The 25,186-nt window shown below is 35.5% G+C and overlaps 1 protein-coding gene across 9 annotated transcripts in view; it reads right to left on the reverse strand.

Moving 5' to 3' along the window:
• LOC126354782 (uncharacterized) overlaps positions 1 to 25,186 on the reverse strand; it is a 216,743-nt gene that overhangs the window by 63,233 nt on the left and 128,324 nt on the right. For 3 of the 9 annotated variants that reach the window (XM_050004686.1, XM_050004685.1, XM_050004682.1), the window contains exon 1: positions 14,419 to 14,547. The exons of 4 other annotated variants lie outside the window; for them this stretch is intronic. The gene's annotated coding sequence lies outside the window, so the exon portion shown is untranslated. Of the gene's footprint in view, positions 1 to 14,418; positions 14,574 to 16,568; positions 16,751 to 25,186 lie in introns of those variants that run through there. 2 more of the 9 variants (XM_050004687.1, XM_050004684.1) reach the window with 2 other exon arrangements.

Below are 25,186 nucleotides of genomic sequence, written 5' to 3' on the forward strand. Positions count from 1 at the left end.
GCATCTAATCTTATGTCAGTTTTTAGGCACTAAACCCATGTTGCCCATATATTTTTAAAAAAATTCTGCATATTTTGACTACTTTATTTTTGGTGAACTCACCACAAATTGCCTGAAATTACATAAAACTGAAACCAGATGATATTTTTCAGTGGAGGACCTGCATTAAACCTAAATTAGAGACATAATTATATCTTTGTATTTGTATTTCTTTATTGGTCCTGTAAATCATGTTTAGGTATATATTTTGCACAAATGATGTAGGACAAGTCAGCTTCGTACAGTATATACAACATCATACACATTGCTATTTTGAAAAGATAAATAATTACATATTATTCAATACATGCTGAATATTGATGTCAAAATTAATATAATGAAATAAAATGATAGATTGGTTAAGAATATTTGAGCAGTTACACTATACTTTTCTGGTACTCTAAAAACTCAGAAACAGAATAGAAGCAGTGGTCAAGCAAGTACTCTTTCAGTTTCACTTAAAACTTTTGTAAATTTTGCATCTGTTTCAAATAGGATGGCATGTGACTGTACAGCATTATGCCAGTATGATCCACTCCTCTCTTAAAATGTTTATTTATTTATTTATTTATTGAGTTCTTTGATCATATGTAGTACAGTGTACTGGATGATATTGTACTTATTACTAAGTTCAAAATGATACATATTTAAATAATCATTTTTCAACATGCTACCAATTTCAATAGTTGTAGTTCTTAGAATGATACAATGTTACAAATTACAGTAGCTTTAGTTCTTAACAGTTATTCTGGTGCAAGTATTCCTTTACTGAGTAGAAACAGTGGTACTGTAGATATTCTACTTACTGTATTGGCATGCAAATAATGCTTCTGCCTAGTATCATGAGATGGATGTGTTAGTCAAATTTTGAGTTTCGGGTTTCCATGCATCATGAAAACAAAATTCTAAATTATGGACATTGATGGCATCAATAGTATTATTGACCAAAATTGAAGTATGTGGATTGACAAGTAATGTGAAGAGCTAAATGAATGGAAATTAATTATGTGGGGTGTCATAATCATAAACACTGAAAATATAATTACTGTAAATTTCATTTTTTTTCCTGTGGTGTAGTCAGAGACAGTGTTTAAGTCATGTGAAAACTATTTTTAGGTTGTGGAGTGTTGAGGCAATACAATTATACATGGCAAATCAGGGATCAGTAGCTAATAATGACATAGTTTTAAATGACAGTATGGAACTTGTGATGATCTTAGTAAAGCAGAAATAATTTTGAACAATAATGACAAACTTAATCAGGATTGTGATGAAGAAGCAGTAGGCAGAAATGGTAGTAGTGTTTGCATCCTCTTCAAGGGTTTTGAATGCAGAGGACTTTGAGGACCAACATCAACAGCAAAAGCCATTTATGATGGGACAATTTAGCAACCAGAATAAAGAAGTGCATCAAAAAGTGAACTAAATGAAGACTTTGGTGATAGAGATTAATCATCAAAAAGTGATCTAAGCAGTACAATTGATGTCATAAATACCAAATTAAAACAGTTGAGGAATGAAATTTTAAATACAAAGTTCAAGTTGCCAGAATAAGAGAGTTTCTCAACAAAGATAAATTAGTTATTGAGTCAGAGCACAAATGAATCAATGCATGGGTTGGCACTGTGAAAGGTAAAGTACTCAATTTAAAACAAAATTTACTGAAACAGTAGAGAAAATGGGTGAAAGTATTGAAACAATGTACAATGTGATAAAACAAAAAAGCTATGTATTCAGACCAGAAGGGGTCAAAAAATCAAAACCGTGGACGTAAAATTAATGATTAAGGACCAAATCTTGGTAACTAATGATACAAGTTGTTGAGGTGGAGGCAGCTGTAACTAGCAATGTGGATAGATGTGATAGTAGTGTAGGTAATGTTTGTAGAAAACTATCTGAACTGGAAGAAAGTTTTGCAACTAATCGTTTCAATAGTGGGGTACAAATCACTGTTCCAATTTAAATTTTTCCAAGAGATAATACACTTCACCAGTTGTTTTCTACAACTTTGTCATGATAATTTTACTTGTGGTTTGATTGCTTTGCTTAAGACAAAGTTTGTAAAAAGATTTCAGATGGGGAAGCACTCTCTTTGGCTTTTGGATTTTGAGGAAATCTTTCTGAATAAATTGGGTCAGAAACTGAACTAGTGAGGGTTGAAAGTGAATTGTTAAATGAACCAATTACAGAGAAGCCAGTGACAATGAAATTCATGCTTCACTATAATCAGAACATAAATAGTACTCAATTTACATCTCTATGGGCTCTTAGCTACACAAACAAACACAAAGTCGTGGGATAAGTGTTGATGAACACCTATCATGAGAAGTACATACAGACCATATTTATAAGAAATTAATATAAAGATTTATCTACTGAGACAGGTCTCAGCCTTCATGGACCATGACAGCTTGAGACAAATATACTTCAGAGTGATTAATCCACGTCTTCAATATGGTACTGAGATACGAAGTGCGGCGCCCACTGTTTATACAGACATGCTCTTCAGAGTGGTAGCTAAGGTAAATAGGAGAGAGCCTTGTCGAGAAATCTTCAGAAAATATAAAATACTAACCCTCTACTCTATGTACATCCTTCAGGCAATAACATTTGTGAAACAAAATTCAGACTATAATGTAACAGTCAGTGACCGATCTTTTATAACATGCTACCATCTGACCTTAAGACTGCTACTTTAAATACTGTAAAGAATAAACTTAAGCATTCATTAATAGAGAAAAGCTGTTATTGAGTAGAAGATTTCAAGTTGTAATATCCATTTCTAAAATAGTGTATACAGCGTAATTTAGTTTTTGCAACAAAAAAAAAATGATACTTTCTGATCGTCACACAATATATCAATGTATGTATTTAAATTTCAGGTTGTGATGTCTGTCTGTAAAATAGTGTATACAGCATAAGTTTGATTTTGGAAAAAAAGATAATTTCTGACTTTCATTACTTGTATCAGTGTTGCGCTTATGTATGTTAAATAAACCTATGTATATGTGAACTAGAATCTATGACAATGTCCCAAAACTGATTGTTATATGGACAGCAAATAAATAAACAAATAAACAAAAGAAGGGAATGGTGGTATGAAAGATTTTTTGTAAGATGTAACTGAGATGGTTAATAACCTACATAAATCATTCAATGAGCATACACAGTCACATTAAAGAGAAGATTACCGAGGAAGTACAATGGTACACAGCTAATGGGCCAGATGATTTCACCGAACAGTTTTTGAAATATATATATATATATATAGGGCAGCAGAGCGAAATGATACATACAGCTTGAACCAGAATGGACATGGTGGGGACCAAAGTGAGAGATAGAACCAAAACTATAATAATACAGCTAATTATGGAAGGAGAAATGGAGGAAATTACAGGAATAATTTTCAGGGAAGAGGTGAGATAGAAGAACCACAATGGAAGGTCAGAAATAGGAACGAGAATATAACACATGAAAATAGAAATATATCATGTGAAGGAACCATAGTAGATATGAAAATGGTGTAATAATCAGGTAAATTGTGGATCATTCCTGGTTGTTCGTTTGGGATGACAGAAAATAGAAGAAATCAGGCTAATTATCACAAAAGAAATTATGAGATAAGGGGAAATTTGAACTCTACAAACAACAAGATAAAGATAGGAACAAATATGAAATGAATAGACTATATTTGATATAAAATATTGGGAAGTAATGAACATGTATCTGTGGGAGGGGAATAATAGAAAGGTTACTCACAGTGTGGAAATAGAGCCAGATGCAGACTCATTGACAAATCTTTACAGAGTATTAAGTAATGAAGTTTTAGTGGGAGAGGAGAGAACTGATGATAATTTTGATAAATTTGGGTTTCATAAATCAAAGGCTGAGGATGTACAGATGCAAAAAGAGAAATTACTGTTTCTAATCTTCAAGCTGGTGATCCTGACATTCATGTAAATAAGATAAAATGTTGTAGGAAGGAATTTGTGGGGACAGCAACAAATATATCCAGGAAGCCCAGAACTGTGATGGGGAGGTGCTTGAGATTGAGATTTTACCAACTGATAACAATAAAACAGTAAACCATTGTAAGGTTGAGAGGGAGCATGAAAAATGTATAAGTAATGAAATTTTAATGATAACTTGGGATCATTACATTAATGAAATCAGAGTTAGTAAAACAAAAGATCCAAAAAAGGTATTCTTGAATTCTGGCTAATGGGCATCCCAATGCTAAGTCAAGGAACTGTTCTTGCATTTTACTATTAAACTGGAAGTAGCTGCACTTTAACACTATCTACAATAAATTCATGAGTTGAGATATTTGTAGTTATGTTAATTTTTTATAATGTTGAAAGTTATTTTCTGCACTTTTATGAGTTAAGTCTTCAGGAACATTTGTGTAAGGACTTGAAATGACAAAAGGAACCAACTGAGAGAGAGAGAGAGAATTGCATTCCACCATTTTTAATTTATTGACAAATCTACACTATTTTTAACATAATAATTATTTTCAGAATAAAGCTTATTTGATCTCAGTGTTTAGAAATCTAGCCATTTTGGGATGAGCACTACTTGTCCCATTAACAAAGGGTGGGCCACATGGTCATCCATAAGAAGCTTAAATTTGCTTGTTAACATAGGTGGCTTTGGATTTGTGTTTATTATCTTTTTCTTATGGAATTATTTATAATATTTTTTGTTCTACCTAAGCAATATCTAATATGTTTTCGTAATTTGTGGGCTGGGTTAGTAGCAGAATGAAAAATGTCATTTGCCTAAAAAAATGCAATTTTTTTGGCTACATATCCACTTTTATGGGTGATAATCATATTCTGTTTATCAGTTCTCTCAGGCCTCAGTAGTCTTTAATTTAAATTACTATTTGTAATATTTTTTTTTCTTTTTGTTGAATGCAATTGTTGTTGGCAGGCTTGTCTATGTTAATGCTGTAAAGGCTAATTTTACAGTCGACAAGAAAATTATTTATAACAGTAGGATCATTTATCTTGAGCACAATGCTGCACTTTTATTAGCATAGTGCTTTCTGCTTGTGTAAAACATATTGAAATTAACACTTTCAAAAAATTTATATTCACAATTGTTAGCCACTGCTGATGTAGTGACATTAAGTTTAGATCTTCCATTTGTATGTTTGAACAACTTTTGGTCATGTCTGTCTTTAATTTCACATTTATGGTTATGCAACCAATCATATAACCTACGCCAGATGGGATCTATTTGAGAGATAAAGAAGTCTGTAAACACCCTTTAGTGAGAACAGACTTCTTCATTTAAATTGTCATTTTCCTTAAGAGTTTACTAATTCTGTCTGCCATGATTTGCTGTACCAATTTGCTCTTAATAGGCATTAATGTAAGTCCTGAAATAATCTGGCATCAAATGATGTCTTCACACTTTTTATTAAAATCAATTGCCACACCTGTTTTGAGAATTTTACACAAGATCCTTGTATTTGGAAACAGCCTTTGAAACCTAGGCAGGTATAAGCTTTAAAATCTTGAACATGGCTGGATGCAGCAACTTTAGAATGGAATTTTTTTGGACAAAATGAAATGCAGCCGATCAGTTTTAGAATAAATCTTTTGTTTCTGAAACTGATTGGCTAGGTTTCAGCATCTTTAAAACCATCGTTGTGGAGTTATGTAAAAATTATACCCTTAAGCCACCAATAAGAAATAACATTAACTTATGTAATAATAAAACCATAGAAATCATGCTGACTGTAATTAGCCCAGTCTCTTAGATTAAGTAAAGTTTCATTTGAGAGAGGGCAGTATTTTTACGTGTGTGTGAGTGACAATAATGACACTAAAATGACTTAAAACAATGCAAATGTTAAAGCTGCAACCTATAAACAACTGATTTAGTGGCAATGACATAATACAAAGACCCATTGCATATCATTTTATTAGGTTACCATTCAAAACAATTTTTAAAAAACCAGTAACACTATCCTGGATTTTCCATTGTTGAATTTTAAAGAAACCAGTGATTTATGTGAACTGTAAAATAACATAAAGTAGATCATTTTTTAGTGAAAGCAAGAGGGAAGGGATGTTGGTGGGTAGATGAGAGGTGAGTGGAAAAGTAAAATATTAGGGGAATTTACTATAAAATACAATAAAATATGTTAATAAATATTACAGAATTATATAATATGCAGTCTGTACTAAAGTTCAAAAAAGTTATCTTATATACAGAAAGGACATGTAAGCATCTAAACAGAACCATTTACATTACCAATGTATTACTGGAGGTAATAACAGAAGCAGGGAGGTAGGTAGAGAGGAAAATTAAATCTTCATATTCATCTGTATGACTAAAAACCCATGTCTGATGCTATCAAAAATAAGGTCCCAAAAATACCTTGGCAATTTCAGTGTTTAAGTTGCACATGATTATTTAATATAAAGCCATTTTCATTGATTAAATTTAAAAAAATATCTAATTCTTCCAACAAATCTAGTTGTAGTCTTCAACTTCCTTGTGCAAGAGCTCTAAATCTTCTACTTCCCACGGTGTGAGTTGGAGAGCAAGCAAGGGTTTGGCAAAAGTTGAGTTGCACACATTTCCACCTCCCTTACCTAGTGTATGTTCTTTGAGTCTTATTTTAAAAGACCACCCTATCTGTCCTATGTAATAATAGGACAGTCTTCCACAAAATTTTATATGCACCTAAACTGGTGAACTGTTCTCCTTGTGCATGAATTGTGTGGATAAATTTTCTTTAAACTATTAACAACAGAGGATGCAACTCTGCAGCCATATTTTTTATTCAGGAATCTAATAATTCTGTGATCAATTTGATTGCATTATGCTGGGGTAGAGATATGCAGACTGCGCGATATATTCTGGGATGAAAAAAATGTGGCCCTAAGGCAACGTGCACTACAGAAACTAAAAGATTTGAAGCTCTTGTATACATAAGTTAAAGGCTACAGAATATATTTGCTAGAATAATGAGAAAATTTTTAAACATTTCACTCATAAAGGTGCCTGTATTTTAAAGGGACAGGTTCAACTTGTTGTTGTTGTTGTCTTTATTCTAGAGACTGGTTTGATCCAGCTGTCCATGCTAATCTATCCTGTGCAAGCCTCTTCATCCCCGAATAACTACTGCAACTTACATCCTTCTGAACCAGCTTAGCGTATTCTTCTCTTGGTCTCCCTCTACAATTTTTACCCTCCATGCTTCCCTCCAGTACTAAATTGGTGATCCCTTGATGCCTCAGAACATGTCCTACCAACCGATCTCTTCTTCCTGTCAAGTTCTGCCACAAATTCCTCTTCTCATCAGTTCTATTCAGTGCCTCCTCATTAGTTACGTGATCTACCCATCTAATCTTGAGCATTCTTCTATAGTGCCACATTACGAAAGCATCTATTCTCTTCTTGTCAAAACTGTTTACGTCCTTGTTTCACTTCCATACATGGCTACATTCCATACAAATACTTTCAAAAAAGTTTTCCTGAAAACTTAAATCTATACTTGATATTAACAATTTCTCTTAGTCAAAAATGCTTTCCTTTCCATGCAACTTCAGTACCAAAATTTTCTACTTTTTTTCAGGGCCTTATTTTTGACAACATAAAGGGGTACAGGTGATTATGAAGATGTCATTTCTACATCTACACCAACATCTATACTCTGCAAATCACCATGAGGTGCATGGCAGAGGGTACACACCATTGTACCAGTTATTAGGGTTTCTTCCTGTTTCATTCAAGTAGGGTGCCCAGGAAGAATGAGTGTTAGAATGCTTCTGTGCATGCAGCAATTATTCTGATCTCATCCTCATGAGCCCTATGTGAGCAATACGTAGGGGGTTGTATTATATTCCTAGAGTCATCATTTAAAGCCAGTGCTTGAAACTTTGTTAACAGACTTTCTTGTGATAGTTTATGTCTATCTTCAGAGTCATCCAGTTCAGATCCTTCAGTATCTCTGTGACACTATCCCATGAATTAAACAACCCTGTGACCATTCATGCACCCCTTCTCTGTATACATTCTATACCCCCTGTTAGTCCTATGTGGTTTCTATGTCCCTTGTTAGTCCTATGTGGTATGGATCCCACACACATGTGCAATATTCTAGAACCAGCCACATGTATAATTTGTAAGCAATCTCCTTTGTACATTGATTGCAATTTCTCATCATACCACCAATAAACCAAAGTCCACCACTTGCTTTACCCATGACTGAACCTAAGTGATCATTCCATTTCATATCCCTACACGAAGTGTTACACCCAGGTATATATATGCGTTGGCAGATTCCAACAGTGACTCATTGATATTATAGTCATAAGATACTATGGTTTTTTGCATTTTGTGATGAGAAAAATTTTAAATTTCTGAACATCTAAAGCAAGTTGCCAATCTCTGCACCACTTTGAAATGAATGAATGAATGATCTGACCAAATACTTATGAACCTCCTTTCAGATATTACTTCATTATAGGTAACTGCATCATCTGCAAAAAGGCCTGATTTTACTATTAATATTGTCCGCTAGGTCGTTAACATACAACATGAAGAGCAAGGGCCTCAACACACTTTCCTGGGCAAACTCAAAGTCACTCCTACATCTGATGATGACTCCACTCAAGATAACATGCTAAGTCCTCCCTACCAAAAGGTCCTCAATCCAGTCAAACATTTCATTTGATATTCTATATGATCATACTTTTGACAATAATCATAGGTATTATACTGAGTTAAATGCTTTTCAGAAATCAAGAAATACTGTATCTACCTGACTTCCTTGATCCAAAGCTTTCAGTATGTCATGTGAGAAAAGTGCAAATTTGGTTTCACATGATCGATGTTTTCAAAATTTTTGCTGGTTGGCATTGCAGAGGTCATTCCGTTCAAGATATCTCATTATATTTGAGCTCAGAATATGTTCTAAGATTCTACAACAAATTAATGTCAAGGATATTGGATGGTAGTTTTGTTGATCACTTCTACTACCCTTCTTGTAGACGGGTGTGACCTTTGCCTTTTTCCAAGAACTGAGCACAGGTTTTTATTTGAGGGCTGTACAAAAGATTATAGTTAGAAGTGGGGCTAACTCAGCCACAAACTTAATATAAAATCTGACCAAGATCCCATTGGGCCCTGGAGCTTTATTCAATTTCAATGATTTCAGTTTTTTCTCAACGCCACTGGCAGTAATAATTATTTCATTCATCTTTTCAGTGGTATGAGAACTAAATTTGTGCACTTCTGTTTTTTACTCTGTAAAAGATAGTTAAGCATTTCAGCTTTTTCTATGCTACCCTCAATTTCAGTTTCTGTTTCATTCACTAGGGACTGGACACTAACTTTGGTGCCACTTACAGCCTTTGCATATCACCAAAATTTCTTTGGGTTCTGTGAAGATCACTTGACAATATTCTGCTATGGTAGTCATTGAAGGCATGATGTATTGCTCTCTTGACAGTCAAATTTGTTTCATTCATCTCTCTATCTATAGTTGTATGCTTTGTTTTACATCTATTATGCAGTAATCTCTGTCTGTTTAGAAGTTTATTTACAGTTACTGTTTACCATGGAGGATCTCTCCCATTGTAAACTGTACCCCTGTACCTGCATCCCTGTTTCTGTTATTACTTCCAATAATATGACAATAAAGTGGTTCGGTTTAGATATTTACTTATTCTTTTTGTAAATAAGATTACTCTTTGGTCTTTAGTACAGATTGCACATTATGTGATTCTAAAATTTTTATTGTATTTTTATAACAATATGGAAAAATTAGCAGTAGCCACCCTCAGGGAAGATCAGTCTGGATTCTGTAGAACTGTAGGAACATGTGAGGCAATGTTTACCCTATGACTTATCTTAGAAGCTAGATTCAGGAAAGGCAAACTTATGTTTATAGCATTTGTAGACTTAGAGAAAGTTTTTAATAATGTTGCTTGGAATACTTTCTTTCAAATTCTGAAACTGCCAGGGGTAAAATACAGGGAGTGAAACGCTACTTACAATTTGTACGGAAATCAGAAGGCAGTTATAAGAGTCGAGGGGCTTGAAAGGAAAGCAATGGTTGAGAAGGAAGTGAGACAGGATTGTAGCCTATCCCCAATTTTATTCAATCTGTACATTGAACAATCAGTAAAGGAAACTAAAGAAAAATTTGGAGTAGGAATTAAAATCCAGGAAGAAGAAATAAAAACCTTGAGGTCTTCTGATGTCATTGTAATTCTGTCAGAGACACCGAAGATTTGGAAGAACAGTTGAATGGAATGGACAGTGTGTTGAAAGGTGCATATAATATGAACATCAACAAAAGCAAAACCAGGATAAGGGAATGTAGTCGAATTAAGTTGGGTGATGCTGAGGGAATTAGATTAGGAAATGAGACAATTAAAGTAGTAGATGAGTTTTGCTATTTTGGCAGCAAAATAACTGAGGATGGTTGAAGTAGAGGGGATATAAAAAGTAGACTGGCGATGGCAAGGAAAACGTTCCTGAAAAAGCAAAATTTGTTACATTGAGAATAGATTTAAGTGTCAGAAAGCCTTTTCTAAAAGTATTTGTATGGAGTGTAGCCACAAATGTGAAACATGGGCAATGAACAGTTTAGATAAGAAGAGAATAGAAACTTTTGAAATGTGGTGCTATAGAAGAATGCTCAAGATTAGATGAATAGGCCATGAAACTAACAAGGAGGTACTGAATAGAATTGGGGAGAAGAGGAATTTGTGGCACAACTTGACTAGAAGAAGGGACTGGTTGGTAGGACATGATCTGAGGCATCAAGGTATCACTAATGTAGTACTGGAGGGAAGTGTGGAGTGTAAAAATCATAGAGGGAGACTAAGAGCTGAATACACTAAGAGATTCAGAAGGATGTAGGTTGCAATAGTTACTTAGAGATGAAGAGGTTTGCACAGGACAGACAAGCATGGAGAGCCACATCAAACCAGTCTTTGGACTGAAGACCACAACCACAACCACAACAACAACAACAACAACAACAATGACAACTGTTCCTAATATCGTACTTACACCTCCTCCCCCTCCCCCCCCCCCCCCCAACCCACCCACCACAAATCCACCTCCCCACCAGACCCCACCTCACTCTGTCTTTCCCCTTGCTGTCACTCACAAATGATCTACTTTAAGTTATCTTACAATTTATGTAATTGATCTGCTTTTTTTTAAAAAAAATTTTGGGCAATAACTTGATGAAATGGCATATTTTGGTTCTTCATATTATCATGTGGCCACTAAATCTCTTGTTAGTAGATTGTAGTTTTAATATTTTAATTGTTTTAAGCCATTTTAGTGTTACTACTTTTACTTACTCTTACGCAGACATCATGCACATAGAAATACTGTCCTCTCATGTCCAAAACTTTCCTTAACCTAAGAGACATCAGTGTGATGTCAGTTCACTAGTTACATTTGTGAAGTTCTGTCTAATGACAATCAGCAGGATTTGTAAAGTTTTATTATTATGGAAGTAAATTTTATCTTTCATTTTGGTCTGGTGACTACAACTTTAACGTACCTCCAGAACATTATGTAACCAGTAAGCGTAAGTAACTTGTTAGAGGCTAGTGATCTATGATTCACCTTTTCTTTATACCTATAGTTTAACAGTATATAATGTTAACTATTGCATGTGTAACTACTGATCTTTCTCCAGATGATGTTTTTAAAGATATTGTAATCTAGGTCAAGGGGTTTGGATAATTCTTTTGTTTCTGCAGCTAGTTAGCTGTATTTCACTTCATCCTCACAAAGATTCCATTGTACAGTTGCTACATTCAGCCATGTTCAAGACATTAAAGTTCATACCTGCCCAGGTCTCTACGGCTGTTTCCAAAATGAGGTATATGGGCATTTCTATTTAAATTCTCCAAACAGGTATGGACACTGATTCCAATAAATGGTGTGACAGACTTCATTTGACACCAAATTACTTCAGGACACGCTGAAGTAATTTCTTCAATTTCCTGGTGGTTGCATGGTACACTTTAGAGTTTATGGTCACACCATGAGGGAGGGTGTCAAACAGAATAACCCCTTCAGAGCCCCAGAAGATCATCACCATGACTTTACCAGCTGAGGGTGTGCTTCTGAAAGTTTTCTTCAGAGGAGGGGTGATGTGTCACTGCTCCATGGTTCACTTTAGCTTACTTACTGTTCCTGTATACAAGATTACCGTTTGGACTTTCATAAAGACTGCACAATATGTAATTCTGTAATTTTTATTCCATTTTTATAATAATTGTCCCTAATATTTTAGTTACTCCCTCCTCGACCCCCCCCCCCCCCCCCCCCCCTCCCACCGTGAACTAACCTTCGCTCTCCTCCCTCTCCTTTTCCCTCAATTTCACTCACAAATGATGTAGATTAAGTTATTTTACAGATTACATAATTCACTAGTTTTTACAAAAAAAGTTTTGGGTGATGTCTTGATAAAACGCCATTCCCTGGGTCTTCGTATTATCAAAAGGGTTCTAAATCTCTTGTTCCTATGTCACAGTTTAAAGATTTTAATTGTTTTGAGCCATTTAGTTCTATTATTTTCACTCACTCTTGTCAGTTCACTGGTTACATGTGTGAAGTAGTATACAATGATCATCTTCATGATTTGTATAGTCTCATTATTATGGAAGTGAATTATATCTCTCATTGGTGCCTTATGTCTACATTTTTAATGTACATCCACAACATTATGTAACCAGTAAGTGTAAATAATATTTTAGATAGTAGCGAGTTATTTTTCACTTATTCTGTATACCTAGCCTATATTTTAAGATGTATGTAACAATAACTATTGTAGTAGTAACCACTGATCCCTGTGAAGATAACATTTTAAAAGATGTTGAAACCTAGGTCAAGGGGTTTGAATAAATATTTTGTTTCTGCAACTGACTGGCTTATTTCACCATATCTTCATGAATGAAAAAGAAATTAGATGGATTAGTAAGGAAATAAAGGAAAATCAAAAACATGGTGAAAACTGGAAGCTTTTAAAAAGTTGCCTGGGAAAGAAAGGAAGAGAGTAAGTGGAAAAATATTATAAAGTTTACGAGGGAGTATTATTTAGGAGGAACAGCCCAGATAGTGCTGAATGAAAGTTGTGTTGGTCACAACAGTATGCAGACGATCTAATGAAGTATGTACATGAAAGTTATGGACATGTGGAGCTTTGAAGAGTATCCAAAAGAATAAAGAAAATTTATACTTCTACAACTTAACCAAAAGAGTAATAAGATGGAACTGTTAGGAGTTGACTTGTTTGGGCAGTAAACAACAGCAAAAGGGGGTTATCGTAATATCTAGTTTATGGTAGAATGTTTTCTACATTCCTAAAGTTATATCCCACAAAGAAAGTAACTTGTTTGGGCAGTAAACAACAGCAAAAGGGGGTTATCGTAATATCTAGTTTATGGTAGAATGTTTTCTACATTCCTAAAGTTATATCCCACAAAGAAAGTAACCAGTAAAATCATAACACAAAAATTTTAAAAGGATTACTTTGGAATTGTAGGAATCCCAAAAGATATTTTTTCTGATAATGGAGCTCAGTTTACTTCTAAATCATAGCCCAAATTCATCAGAATTATTATCAGTTCTCTTCTCGCCACCAAATCTTCAGTGCTTGATATGTGGTAAAAATGTAATGGTTCTGTTTCTAGTTCTACGTCCATACAATGAGAAATGGTTTCTGATTCATCCCACACTTATCAATGTTCATTTACTTCCAAAATTTCTTTTAAAAATACAGTAATGCACAGAAAGTTCTGGCTGACAATTGTGAATTATTTAGGAATAAAGATGACTTATCAAAAGTCAGAAGCACTGCATCATTGATAGACACACAAACAGGAGGCACAAAGCTTGGCTAGCTTTCAGAATGCACTTCCTTTTTCTAGCTGTAGGGAATACATGTACACACACACACACACACACACACACAACACACACACACACACACACACACACACACACACACACACACACACACACATCAGTGTGATCAGTCAACAGCCAGCTCCTCATTCCTTCCTTAAGGAGTTGGCAACCTAACACAGTGTAGGGACACAGGAACGTGCATATGAGTGTGAGTGAGTGAGTGTGTGTGTGTGTGTGTGTGTCTGTTCGTGTGGGCACGGCGCGCGCGCGCGCGCGCGCGTGTGTGTGTGTGTGTGTGTGTGTGTGTGTGTGTGTGTGTGTGTGTGTGTGTGTTTGCATGCATTTTTTTCCTACAGATGGAAAAGGAACTGCATACCAAAAGCTAGCCAAGCTCCATACCTTTTGTTCGTGTGCCTATGACTGGTGCAATACTTCTGCTATAAAAATACAGTCTATTCATCTCATATCTACCTCTATTTTTTTGCTGTATGATCCAAATTTTCTCTCTCACACAATCTTTTTAGTGATAACTAGCCTACTTTTGTTTATTTTTCCTCACCCCAAACTGGCCAGCCAGCTACCAATGAGATGCTCCCTACTTTATCTGACCATTGCCCCTATTCTTGTATCTGCTGTGGCTATGTGGTCTGTTACTCGATTCCCTTGATCTATTTCTGTTTTCACTTTGTGTGTTCTCATTCCTATTTCTGTCGTTCCACTGTGGTTCTCTTCTGTTACCTCTTCCCTGGTGCCTCATGTCTACAATTGTAATGCACCGCCACATTATATAACCAGCAAGTGTGAATAATTTGTTATATAGTAGTCAGTTATTTTTCACTTTTTTCTGTATACCTAACATATATTTTAACATCTATATAATGTTAACTATTGTGTATTGAACCATTGATCATCCTGAAGATTAACTCTTTAAAGACATTGAAATCTAGGTCAAGGGGTTTGAATAAACCTGATAATTATTTCTATAATTTCCTTCCATAATTACCTATTTCAATGCTGTTTTCATCCCCCCCTCCATGCTGAATTCTGCCATATCCATTTTGTTTCAAACAATACCTGTCATTCTTTCTAATGCCCTGACTAGTTTATCTACATGTTTCAAAATTTGTTCAATAGAATCTTCTGGTCCATAAGGCAAATGATATTGCACTTTCTCTGGTAATCATTTCTTTAATGTATCTATTCATGTTAGCTGATCAAATAATTTACCTAGGTAAATTAATCACCTCAGTTGCTCTTCACAAAATTCTTTCATGCTACCATTCTTTTCTCTATAAAGTGGTCCATTTAAAACTCTAGTTTTGATCCTGTCTTGTTCCGTTTCTAACCAGAATTTATTCAAAAAACTGTTTTCAAAATCACAGTAAGATATGCCTGCATTGATATATTGGTTAGCCCTGGAGGAGAGTGCTTCCCCACCCAAAAACATTTTTACAAAGTTTATCTTAACCAAATCGCTCATGCTACTAACAAAATTATCATGACAATGTTGTAGAAAACCAACTGGGTGAAGTGTATTATCTCCTGTAAAACTTTTAATTTGTACATTAGCTTATATCTTATTACACTTGCTATTGGAGCTTTTAGTTGCTAACCTTTCTTCCAATTCAGCTAGTTTCCTACAAACATTACCTGCATTACTACTACATGTATCCACATTGCTGGTTACAATTGCTGCCACCTAACAACTTTACTATTAATTACTGAAATTTAATTTTCTGTTTTATTCTCTAAATTACTGAACTTGTTTAAAAGGTTTTAATTATTTTGACCCATCTTGGACACGTGACGATATTTATTTTACCTCATTGTGCTTATATCTAAACTTTTGACAATTTTCTCAATCGTACCAATAAAATTTGATTTAAATTCAGTCACTTCACTTTCTAAAACACTAACCCATGTATCAGTTTGTTTGTGTTGTGACTCTACAACTAATTTGTATTTACTGAGGTCCTCTCTTATTTCAACTACTTGAACACTAGTATTTAAAATTTTATTCTTCAGTTCTTTTAATTTATTTATTTATTTTTTTTTTTTTTTTTTTTTTTTTTTTTTTTTTTTTTTTTTTTTTGTAGCATTGCTCCTGCCAGCCAGTGATTGCTCTAAGCTGATTCTTAGTTCAGTTTTTGATGAATCAATCCTGTTATTTGTTTCCTCTAAACTGTTATTTCTTTTACTTGTCTCAATTCTACTGTCCAAGTCTTTATTCTGGTTCTTAAATCATCATTTTGTTCATCAATTTCTTCACCGAAAAGCTTAGCAAAAAAAAAAGTTGCTGTTGGGTTCTAAAAGCTATTTGTGGTTGAAGCTTTGGAAAGGACTACTAACACTACTAACACTACTAACATTCCTGCCTACTCCTCCTTCATCACAGCTAATTCAGTTCAACATTATTGTTCAAAATTATCTCTGCCTTGCTAAGACTATTACTACGTTCCATGTTGTTATTTTAAAATTGGTTTGTTGTTAACCAACTCTTCCTGATGTTCCATATCTAATATGGTTTAAATATTTGAGAACTTCAGAAAAAGGGTGTCATACAGCTTAGTCACGTTTTTTCACTACAACACACAAAAAATATGAAAATCACATTACTTAACTTTTTCGATGTTCACGACTACAGTGCTCCACACAGTCAATTTTCAGTCATTTATTTCATTACTTAGTTTCTGTTTACTGTCCATCACATTCTTGGCCAGTAATGCAATCCAAACCAGTCCATAAAATTTTGGTTTTGTCCCGCTTAACAAAATATATTTTTGTTCTTCCTGTGGACCTGGAACTGAGAAAATAATTAATTTACCAGTCTTCATGTTTTCAGTGCATCCAGGCACATCTCCACCATGTTATGTTTTGCAGCCTCTGGGAATAAACTCGAATATTTAATTTTCATATTTGTTTTCCATGAAGTGTTGGTGTTACTTTTCAACAAATAAGTAATGCATCCCTTATGGAGCATTCATGGTTTCAGTTAGATGTACCAAGACAGCTTTTATGGTACAATAATTATTAAAATCATGTAGTCAACATACTGCAACTATTGTTTCATAAGTTTACTTCTGCAAAGACACATACCAAAATCTCATACAGAACTAACACAGTATTGGTGTAATACTTTACTAAAACTGTTGAGATACTGACACAGCTAGCACCATTTGTCCTTACATAACATGGAACAATTACAAGATCTCTATAAACAGTGTATAAACTGCACATAATTAAAGTTATAATTGAAATCTGTGTGCTTTCACATAACTGGTTACAAATTTTAGCTTGACAAATTATAAAAACATATATGATATATTTAATGTGTTGATATAATTTGGTTCTTATGCTGAAATAATTTTGTCTCATCATTGAAATTACGTGCAACATACATTGATAACAGGACACTTACTATATTTGCTAATTACTACACAATCACATGACAACTTTGGGTCCTGACATGATTTTGGTGCCATTATATTGAGTTCTGTCATTATTATAACCGCTCCTTTGTATGTTATTTCTACACAGAATGTTCTCAGTGTGTATTTACATTTGGTTCAACATATTTTGGGTTTGTAGTACAGTCCTTCAACCAGCTGATCAGAAATGAATACAATTGGCTTAATTTCATCATAAGTTAATTGATTTTCATAAATACAGTAAGTAAGTAATGATACAATTAGAACTTCCCCATGTATTTGACTTTGCATAAAGATTATGTGCCAGTGTCTCAAACTCCAAAATATACAGTATAGTTCTCTGTGTTTTATACTGTCCCATTCTGTTACTTTACATAATTAAAAATGCTTTCTTTTGAACCTTGGTTGTGCATTACTGGACAAGGCTTTATAATTTTTTTCTGTAATGGAAAAGTGTCATCTGCCAGGAATACACATGGTATCATCTTTGGCCTTACCACTAAACAGCCATAAGGTTGAAAATTCACTCTTTCGCTGTGAATTTGTTCATTTGAAACTTTCTTGAATACAGCCCCATCAAACATATTCCTTGGTCCAGAATGAGATTTTCACTCTGCAGCGGAGTGTGCGCTGATATGAAACTTCCTGGCAGATTAAAACTGTGTGCTCGACCGATCCCAATAAAACTTGAACACTGATCACATCTATAATAGTTTAGGATTTACTGTTAAACTGAAATTAACAAGTTTTGTAACAAAGATCTGAGTGCTAAAATCTGAATGCTTTGGTTGATCTTAATGATCAACATTTCATATAAAAGCGCATCATTAAAATGACAAATGTTGTAAATATCAACTCCCTGATTTTGTTTCCTTAAAAGATAGTACATTTAAGTTATCAGTATTTTCAGTTAAGCATCAGATCATCATTTCCTGCACACAAAACACATTGAACAATGACAGCATGACACCTTACTGAATCATTAGGTAGTAGAATATTTGTTTTAAAGTTAAGTGCATGGTAGTTACTTTTATTTTTTATTTGTTTACCAGAAAGCACATTGGTGCAAGGCTGCTGGCCATGACATTCAAAGTCAATAAGGAAATTGTATTGGTTTTATGTAAAAGAATTTAGCATTTATTATGTAATGGATATGTTTGTTACTTTATTTAGAACATGAAAGTGGTCAAGCTTTGATAATTTAAATATGTTAAAATGTAAAATAGTGTAGAATAAGCTATAGCCAATCAGATGGATGGCTTCAGCGAAGGGAAGGGAACTGCACTAGTCAGTTGAGTGAAAATGTTCAGCATGCGGGATAGACAGGCAAAGGGACAGTACTGGTCTAGACACCAAAGAGTGAGATGTGAAAGTGGACAGTTGGTCTTTAGGTAGCTAGGAAGTGAAATGACTTAGAAAATTTTGGGTTGTGTGACATCGCAAGACTTAGTCTCTGAGCAGTGAGCAGCCACACACCTGGTGTGAACTCTTAACTTTTCGCATAGATGATGAGGTGGAGTATTATTTCGTGATGTGATTGTGAATGATCGAACTGTGTCAAATGGATATGTGCTTCAGTGCAACAGTAACTCTAAATATGACCACTTTCTCTATTAGTTTGCTTTCTGAATAAACATTATTCTAACCAAATTGATACTGTGTAGCCTACATCATTTATGGGTCATTAATTTAGTTCCTGATATTATTATTACTGTTATTATATGTTATATTAACTTTGTATGTTTCATACAATTTTGCAAACTTGCCATCAGCCAGTCAATTTAACTAAAGAGCCTCAAGTGTCTAATTTAGCACTTGTAATATGATGAGCAGTTCAACCCCTAGATGAGTTTGAGCCAAGACATTTCAACAAAGAGGAACTGCAGAGCCCAAACATCTTTGGGATGTTAGCTCGCAAGAGGGGGTTCGTCCAGGACAGGAATTTGGAAAGTGTTAGTTGAGGGATAAGAATCTTGCATGTTTGAACACGATTGGATTTTGGAAAGTATTAGTTGCGGAATATGAACTCTGAAAAGTTTTAGAATTAGATTTGAATTCTGCAAAGTGTTTTCAAAAGTACTGTCTGATCTTCGATAGGCAGGACCTCTCGCAAAAGTTAAATGTGAGATTGATTCAGGACTGAATATTTGGTTTCTTTGACAGTTGTGAAATTACAGTTGTAATTCTCACAGTTAATGACATTCTGTGATCAAGGTCCCAAGTCTTTGGCAGTTTAGGCAGTTTGCATGGGAGCTCTGAGCTACGAATCTTGCAACAGTTGTGTGCACCGAGTTTTAGCAGTGGCTAGAAGTGAAAAAAAAAGTAACATGGAAGAAGAGGCAACATCGAAACGACATGGTTCCAGCCAGCAGTGGCATCTTCAACAGCGATTCATCATGCAGCAGTGATTGCAGTACCACAGCAGAGGCTACGAGATCTACAGCGTCGGGTACAAATGCAACATCGGCAGTAATACCATGGAAGAAGGATTCAGCATGACAAAGCTAACTACCTAGGCTGATAGCGAGATTATGTATGATTTTGTAGTTCAATCACCAATAATATACATTGCTTATGTTAAGCAGTCAGCCAGTTTGTGTGGGTCCAAAAATTCTAGCGAGCCACTTAGCCCAAAGTCATAGCAGGAGAGCATGATCAACGGTAATTTAGTAGGGCAAATAGTCCAAAATCAGGCAAGGGAGATGAATTTGGGGGGACATGATGTCACAATTACTGCAAATGATAAGAGGATTGGGATCCAAAATTGATTCTGTTAAAACCAATGTGGGTGGTGTAAATTAAAAAATTGATTCAGTTCAATTTGAAATAGCTTTGGTTATGAAAGATAAAGTAGGTAAAATTGCTAGTAGAATCGAGGATTTGATAGACGGAAAATTAAAAACCATCCAGGATGAAATGTACAAAATTTCTGATGAATTTGGGATACTTGACTCTAAGGTAGATCAAGTGGAGAAAAATTTCAGTGATAAGGTGTAGAAGTTGCAGGAAGATCTGGGAGGCAATGTAAGATATTGTATGAGTAGGCAAGATGCTCTAATGTCTGAGATGACCGAGGCTATTAGCGACTTATCCACTGGATTAGGTAAAGTGGAGAAAGAAGTAGATAAAATAAAGAAACAAGTAGAATCTGGCATTAAAATTGAAAATGGTGAAGTTAAAAAGCAAATCTGCTGCACTTAAACCTCTACAGTGATCAGTGTTCCATGGATGAACTCGGGAACGGTCAAATGTTTTGGAGACGATGGGAAATATCACCCAGTAAATTTTGTAGCAGCATGCAGTAATGGTTTTATAAGGGGAATGTCGAATGAGGTGAAGATAAAATTCATAAAAATACATTTGGAAGGTGAGCCGCAGTCATGGGCAAAGATGCACAGTGATATGTTCACTACCTACTAAATATTTGAAAGCAGTTTCCTGAACAAGTTCTGGAGCGAAGTGAAGCTAACACTACTCCAAAATGAGTTTCTGAATGGCCAACATTTAAATATGGGAATGGGTCAATGCGAGAGTTTTGTAAACGTGAAATTGTGAGATTAATGAATGTGAAACGTCCATTGGGAGTGCTTACTGAAATTACAACACTGAAAAGGCAGTTACCAGAAAATTTGCAGTGGGATCTAGTACACGGTCCTAGCAACTCAATAGACAAACTTTTGGACTTCGCAGAAAAATTAGAGCGTGTGTTGAAATTTAACCCATAAAGTAAGCAGACAAATAGTTTTCAGAGTGTAAATCATAACTACAGTCCGAGTAACTACTATGAAAGACATCTGGGAAGTTATCGATGAAACATAAACAGCAGTTTTGATAAGGGAAACGGTAACAGGAACACACCCAATGATAAATTTCAAAGGGGCAATGTGAACAGATACTTTTGTGACAGTGACTGACATCAAGAATGTAGATTTGAGGGGCTGGCATCTGGCAAAGTGAATCAGCATAATGGGAGATCCAGAAACTAAGTTTTGCCGCATCTCAGGTCTGGAGATGGTGAAATAAATCGGTGATGAATAGGACGCAAATAAATGGAAATGTGATAGGTGTCAATAAATCGGCAAAAAGGTGTGAGAATTTTGAAATGAAATTAGTAAGAGATGAGAATCAAATAGGTAAATTTTTAGATCAGATCATACATAAAAGGCATAATCCTAAGATAATGAAAGATAACGATAAAGGTGATGATGACAATTTAGGGCTAAATGATTTGTTTTATGAATGTGAGACAAAAGAGTGTGTGAATGTTAATACAATGAAAGATTCTATGTGCCAAGAGGAGGCTGAGGTGGAGCTGAATTTGGTGGAGTTAGAGGGCATAGAAAATTCCAAAGAGGTACTAACCATTGGTGATGATTATAGTCATGAAGGTGATGATGTTTCCAGTGACACTGTGATGGTGAAAGTTGTTAAGGAGGTTAATAAGGGTGGTGTGCACTAGTATCATCAGCTGTTGATGAATTTTTGTGTGTATCGGTGGATTATTTTTGAAGGAAAGTAGTAATGATGTTGAATGAGCTGAAGTTACGAAAGCTGAAGCTGCTGGTATTGATACTTCAGAGGAAGAAATCTGTGGGTATCTTTCTAATAATGGAGGTGAACCCAAAATTCTGGATGGATCTGCTGAGGCACTTCATGTACATTGCAATGATTCACTATTATTCCGTAATTCACAGTTAAGTGTTTCGTCAGAGGTTCAAAGAGTCACTTCAATTTCTCAACCATTCCACTCAGTACAAAACTCAAGAAAAACAAACACCAAAATCTTTATGTGTGAGTTCTAATTTCCTTATGTTATTACGCTTGTAATGTCATCCTTTATATGACAGTGACAACAAAAACTGTTTGCATTTAGAGGAGAAAGATGATGGCTGAAATGTCATGGAAATAATGTGCCACAGCAAAAATGTGTTTGTTTTAATATAGCATCCCCAACTCATCCCTCTGCCTCCTCCCAATCCAACCTAGAGGCTCCAAGGGGGGAGGGGGGGGGGGAGGGGGGAAGGGTCACTCTCTCCCATAATTTGCTACAAAATCAGTTACCTTCTTTCAATGTTTCTGATATCCTCTATAAATCCCATCATCAGGTAATGATTGCACAATCTCAACGATATTCTAGACGAGGTTGAACAACCACAGTGCTGGCAGTCTCCTTAGTAGACCTCTTGGGTCTTCTAATCAACATTTGTTTCACCTCCACCACAACATGTGATGTTTCCCAGTTATGGTGTTTATATTCATCTACATCTAAATCTACATGATTACTCTGCTATTCACAATAAAGTGCCTGACAGACGGTTCAATGAACCACGTTCAAGCTGTCTCTCGACCGTTCCACTCTTGAATGGCAAGCAAGAAAAATGAGCACTTAAATTTTTCTGTGCAGGCCCTGATTCTCTTATTTTCTCATGATGATCATTTCTCCTTATGTAGGTAGGTGCCAAAAGAATGTTTTTGCAGTCGGAAAAACTGGTGATTGAAATTTCATGAGAAGATCTCATCACAATAAAAAAAGCCTTTGTTTTAATGATTGCCACTCCAATTCACATATCATGTCTGTGGCTCTCTCTTCCCTATTTTGTGATAATACAAAATGAGCTGACCTTCTTTGATTTTTTTTTTTATGTCATCCGTCAATCCCACCTGATGCGGATCCCACACCGCACAGCAATACTCCATGATATGGCAGAGAAGCACGGTGTGAGCAGTCTCTTTAGTAGACCTGTTGCACATTCTAAGTGTTCTGCCAATAAATGGCACAGTCTTTGGTTTGCTCTACCCACAACATTTTCTGTGTGATCATTCCACCTTAGGTTATTTGTAACTGTAGTCCCTAAGTATTTAGTTGAATTTACAGTCTTCATATTTGTGAGACTTATTGCATAATCGAAATTTAGTCCATTTCTTTTAGTACTCGTGTGAATAACTTCACACTTTTCTTTTTTCAGGGTCAATTGCCACTTTTTGCACCAAATAGATATCTTATCTAAATCACTTTGCAATGTGTTTTGGTCATCTGATGACTTTATAAGATGGTAAATGACAGCATCATCTGCAAACAATCTAAGAGGGCTACTCAGATTGTCTCCTATGTGGTTAATATAGATCAGGAACAATAGAGGGCCTATAACACTTCCTTGTGTAAAGCCGGATATTACTTTTATGTTCATCAATGACTTTTCACCTATTACTATGAACAGTGACCTTTCTGACAGGAAATCACAAATCCAGTCACACAACTGGGGCAATATTTCATAGGCACGCAGTTTGGTTAGAAAAATGCTTCTTAGGAACAGTGTCAAAAGCCTTCTGGAAATATAAATATATGGAATCAATTTATAAAAAGGTAGTTGAGTTTCACAACAATGATATTTTCTGAATCTGTGCCAACTGTGTGTCAATGAATTGTTTTCTTTGAGGTAATTCATAATGTTCGAACACAGCATATGTTCCAAAGCCCTACTGCAAATCAGCATCCGTGATATGGGCCTGTAATTCAGCAGATTACTCTGTTTGGTGTAACTTCAGCAATTTCCCAGTCTTTAGGTTTAGATCTTTCTATGAACAAGCAGTTGTATATAATTGCTAAATATGGACCTATTGTTTCAGCACACTCTGAAAGGAACCTGATTGGTATACAATCTGGACTTGAAGCCTTGCCTTTATTAAGTGATTTAAGCTGCTTTGCTACGCCAAGGATATCTACTTCTGTTTGGCGGTTTTTCTTAATTGGAATTCAGGAATATTTGCTTTGTCTTCTTTGGTGAAGGAGTTTCAGAAAACTGTGTTTAATAACGCTGCTTTAGTGGCATTGTCATCAGCATAAAAGTAGAGTCCTAAAGGTCACGGTTGCTGCCTGCCACCAGCAGGGGCTGCGGGCTGTGATTCACCCACCTTTTGGCTTTGTTGCCATGTAGGTAACGTTAGCGGTGCGATAGGTCAGAGCAACTGAAAGCTCAGTGTTACCATACTATATTGAGCGCTCACGTCTGATCTTATTGTCTTTAGCAAGGTGCTTTGACGTGTGTTCTGTGGTGAACAACAATGCAGGAGCAACGGCCTACTTGTAGTACTGTGCGTAAAGGGCGGAAAGACATTTGTAAGCAATCAAAAATTATCATATCGAATGTACTCAAGTTTCTTACTGATCTGACCGACAATTTTGCGCAAATTCATAAACTTACTGCAAAAGTGTGTGGTATCTCCGAGTCAACTGTAGGCCATATTAGCAAATCTGTGCCATTGGAAGAAACTGCAGACATGAATGAGTGTTTCGATTCTCCAGGAAAGGGATACGAACTTGAACGGAAATCAACCGACTTTGCCGATTTTATCAAAAGCTCGTGCGTAGAACAGTACTTGGATATTACGACAGGGGAGAGTATCCAACGGCTAAAAAAATGCAGACTGACCTCCGTGAAAAAATTAATTACTCGGGCTCAGAGAGGTCCGTTCTTCGTCTTCTCCGCTCCCTTGGTTTCCGATTCAAGAAGCGTAATGACGAACGGAAATTATTAATGGAAAGCAGAGACACTGCAGCAGCAAGAGCGAAGATTTTGCGTACAATGCAATTCTTGCGTGCTGAAGACATCAGGCCTGTAGTGTACTTGGATCAAACTTGGGATTCACAGAACCACGCCAATAAGTATATAAGGCACAACTCCAAAGGAAACGGCGGTTTGAAAGTGCCTACTGGTAGAGGTGGCCGATTAATCATCGACCACGTTGGTTCATTAACCACAGGCTTCATACCAGAGGTCAAATTTGTTTTTCGTGGTGGGAAAAGTTCTTGC

Source organism: Schistocerca gregaria, chromosome 3 (genome assembly GCF_023897955.1).
Source record: "Schistocerca gregaria isolate iqSchGreg1 chromosome 3, iqSchGreg1.2, whole genome shotgun sequence".
NCBI classification, from domain to species: domain Eukaryota; kingdom Metazoa; phylum Arthropoda; class Insecta; order Orthoptera; family Acrididae; genus Schistocerca; species Schistocerca gregaria.